The sequence below is a fragment of the Urocitellus parryii genome, chromosome 4 (assembly GCF_045843805.1).
Source record: "Urocitellus parryii isolate mUroPar1 chromosome 4, mUroPar1.hap1, whole genome shotgun sequence".
In the NCBI taxonomy this organism is placed as follows: Eukaryota; Metazoa; Chordata; class Mammalia; order Rodentia; family Sciuridae; genus Urocitellus; species Urocitellus parryii.
In genome coordinates, this window is record NC_135534.1 from 155963216 (window position 1) to 155967479 (window position 4264).

The following is a 4264-nucleotide window of genomic DNA, read 5'->3' on the forward strand; positions in this document are numbered from 1 at the left end:
TCATGGATTTCTTTACATTGATTTCCATTTTAAAAAATATTGCATTAAATATGATTTATCCTGATTAGTGGGGTTTTTGTTTGTTTTGTACCTAAGGGTAAGTGCTTTACTCAATCCACTTGCTGTTCCTGGGTTGCTACCCCCAGTTCTTGAGCCTCTGTCTCTGTATCCCTACTTCTGTGTATGTCTATGCTATCTTCAGTATAATCTCTGCATGTGCTCTCTCCATATGGCGACCTCAGAGAAATCAATTTCTTCTCTGGCAGCTGAAGAGTCCCCAAACAAATGCCCAAGAGAATAACAGCAGGTCAACCTCATGCCTTGTCTAATCTAGCCTTGGAAATTCAGTGTTACTTCTGAAGTATTTAATATACTACAGCAGTCACAAGTGTTTACCAGATACCAGGATAGGGGACCCAAACTCTATCTCTTTATTTATTTATTTACTTATTTTTGGTGATGCTGGGGATTGAACCCAGGGCCTTGTGCATGTGAGGCAAGCACTCTTACCAACTGAGCTATAGCCCCAGCCCCAAACTCTATCTCTTGATGAAAGAAGTATCAAGGGATTTATAAATGTTCTTTTAAATCACCATGAATTATACTGTTTTTGCAATCATTTAGGGATAGAAGTAAATAGTCTTTAGTTTGCAGGGTTAAAAATTTGTGACCAAATTAAAATTTTGAAAATAATTTATCATATATCCAATTTAAAGCTTCTCTTTTCCCTCAGGTTTAGTTGGATATTTCGGGGTCTTATTCACTCTGACCTATCAATTTACTCTCTGCTGTTTCTGGCTCCTAAAGTTTAGGACAAGAAGCTGGAAATGAGATGAAAAGGAGCAAAAATATCTTTTTACTTGGCTCAGTATTAAAAACTGCCTTCCATGGCAGATATCCAAAGACCCACTTTTCTCTTCTCTTATGGGGTGATTTAGTGAGCTATTTGAAGACCTCCTCCACTCTGACTCCTTGGATCTCTGCCCGTTATGGGGCTGATATACATTCCTGCTGACCTCATAATACTCCCCTTCAACTCTTGCTTCCCTCGTACAACCCACACAGATTCTTCCTGATAGGGTCTACATATCTAGGCAGTCAGTTCTTTTGTGAAGGCCTTTTCAAAATGGCTAGTCCAGACCTAATACCTATCAAGCATCCCTGGTGTCCCAGAGAAAGTCAGCAACTCAGCCCAACCCAAATTTGCAAATTTGTCTTGGACCTACTATCCCAGACACTTCTAGGCAAGCTTCCACCTTCACATGTGTCTAAGAGCGTTAGGTTGTACTCACCATTCCCCCAGAGGTCCCAGACCAAGTTTCTCATTCTCACCATGCTCTTTTATAATAGCTGAACCGTACAAGGTCTAAGTTTTTGTTTGGTTTGGTTTGGTTGATTTGGGATTATTTTTTGTTTGGGGGAACATTCATCCTTCGAGATGAAATGCCTCCCCTTGAGCAGAATATGCAGATTCTGTGAGTGATTGTTCTGAAGCTCCCTTCACTTGTTTGGGAATAAGGTAAAGAAACAGACCCTTGCCCGTTAAGAAAAATGGAAGAGAAACACAAAGTACTCTCTTTAATTTCCTTCAAAGAAGCCTGACTTAGAAAATCCTCCTTTGAATTCTGACTTTTTTAAAAAAATGTAGCTAGGAAGTGGATGATGGTAGAGGGGGAGAATCTGTTATATTTCTAAGAAGTGCTGGGGATGTGTCTTATCACTTCAAATATCCCTAAGGTCTCCAGGTTTGGATTTCATGAAAGATCCTAGACAACACGAGTGTCCCTGATGACTTTGGTAATACTTCTATCATCCTACATGACAGCCACATACAGAATGTCAGTCAAATAACAACTGTCTCATATCACATTTCATCACGATGGTTTCATCATTGTGGTTTTATAGCATTTGTTTTATAATCAGCACTCTTATTATTCTTTCCCCAAAACTCTGATAGCTTTCTTTCTCCCCTAATAGAAAAATTCTTTATTTACATGCTGTAATGAGTAGCAATCTAGAATACTGGATAATTCAATAGACAAATCAAATGGAATTTGTTGTTTATTTTTTCTTTTAAAAGTATCTGGAGTTATTTCCATCGTTTCTTATAAGTTGCAGCATTTTTAGATATTACAAAGTCTATGTTTTAGAGGTATAAATGCATAGAGCATTAATCACAGTGGCTAGGAACTTGTGTTTCTTTCCCTGAAATTCCCTTTAAAAATGCAACCAGTCAGCTAGAGTCATTTTTCAAGCTAATTCAAGTTAGTTATATGGTTTTTATTTAAAACTTAAATATGTTGGCTACCTTGAAGAAGTTGGAAGCTGGCTTGAAAAAAGGAAATGAGTTGCGGTTGTGGCTCAGGGGTAGAGTGCTTGCCTAGCACATGTGAGGCACTGGGTTCAATCCTCTTCACCACATAAAAATAAAACAAGGTATTGTGTCCATCTACAACTAAAAAAAAAAAGGTAAAGTGGAAAATACAGAAATAAAATACTTTTCAAATATATGCTGCATTGATATTATTGTGAATACCCTTTAAAGTCTTTGCCTTCCCCCATTAGTTCTTAGTCTATTAGTTCTTAATTTTGTACTTATGGTCTTTGAAACCGGAAAAAATTATATTAAATATTGGTAAATATTGACAAAATATTGGCAAAATGAAGGATTTAACCCATAAAATAACAACTATACTCTCTGAAAGGTCTTACTTTGGTGCTAGAGGATAACATATTTAATGAACATAGTGATTAGATGTTCTAAAAAGGATACAGAGTTGAATTTGGTGCATTTTAGTAATCCTGGTTCAATAATGTGATTGCACTCTTAAGAAGAGTAAGAGTAAGATGTAAATTCTGATAGCACAAATGAATAAATAAGCAACACTGTTTCAAGAGAATATTTGTTTTCATTTTAGAAGATTTTGCCACTTTATAGTATTCTCTGAATTTTAGCTGTTAATCTCCATAATCCTTGTCATGGACTTTTAAAATATTTCAATTCTTGAAATAAGTTGCTCCAGTTTATTCAACAAGTATGGGGTTGTTTACATCTGACACTAATTAAATTTTGAGACTTTTACTTTATGTTGCAATTAATTTACATAAAACATGAATGACAAAATGTGAAGACTGAGATTACATGAACAATGTATAATATTATTATAAGAAGATAATATTTATAAATACATTAATGTGATATGAGAGTAATGTATATAATTTTTATGTTGTTTGATAACTTTATATGTGGCACATAGATACTCCAAATTACTGTTTGTTTGTTTTTTACTTAGACACGTCACATAAACTTGGAGGAGAGGAAAAGGAAGTAAACTAAAGAACTGTTCTGTATTGGCTCTAAAGATTGGTAGAATTTTAGAACCCAGAGAAATCTAGTACTAGGTGACCACACAGAGCAGAAAGTATCCAACCCTGGAGATGAAACTTAAGGCCGATTTGTAGCCTCTGCTCTAGTTTTGTTGTTTTTAAGTAATTAATATCCTTAGACACAGCAGGGATGGTAATAAGGGAATGGCTACCACTCAAATCTTCTATGACTGATAGCTGAGTACCTGATGTAAGTCAAGCACTGAGAACATCACAGGAACAAAACAATATGCTGTGCACTGTGGTGTATGACTATAATCCCAGAAACTAAGAAGGCAGAGGCAGGAGGATCAAGCATTCAAAGCCAGCCTCAGGAACTTAGTGAGACCCTGTCTCAAAAGAAAAAATTAAAAGGGCTATAGGTGTAGCTCACTGTTTGAGCACCCCTGATTCAATCTGTAGTAAGAAAAGAAAAAAGAAGAAGAAGAAGAAGAAGAAGAAGAAGAAGAAGAAGAAGAAGAAGAAGAAGAAGAAGAAGAAGAAGAAAGAGAATGAGAAGAAGAAAAAAGAAAGAACGAGAGAGAGAGAAAGGAAGGAAGGAAGGAAGGAAGGAAGGAAGGAAGGAAGGAAGGAAGGAAGGAAGGAAGGAAGGAAGGAAGGAAGAAAATGGCCTGGTTCCTGCTACCAAGGCAGTCACAGCCAAAGAGGGAGGAAGGAGATGTGAATGGACAATGGCAATGTGGAAGATCTGCTGCACTCATGTCCATAAAAACAAGACCCTCAACGGCATTATTTTAAGAGCACTCAAGTGCTATTAAAGGGTTTTAAGCTGGGTAAGAACATGATCAATAAAAAACAAAGAGGTAGATGGAAATTATCTTTTCAGAACCAGATATCCTTTCACTCTTCTTTTTGAGGTCAAATACAGTGTGTTTTA

The 4264-nt window shown here is 36.4% G+C and overlaps 1 non-coding gene across 1 annotated transcript; it reads right to left on the reverse strand.

Annotated features, from left to right (window-relative positions):
- Positions 1-454: 454 nt before the first annotated feature.
- On the reverse strand, positions 455-526 carry Trnav-cac (transfer RNA valine (anticodon CAC)). Its single transcript has one exon. It is a non-coding gene; the product is annotated as a tRNA-Val (tRNA).
- Between the last annotated feature and the right edge of the window lie 3738 nt (positions 527-4264).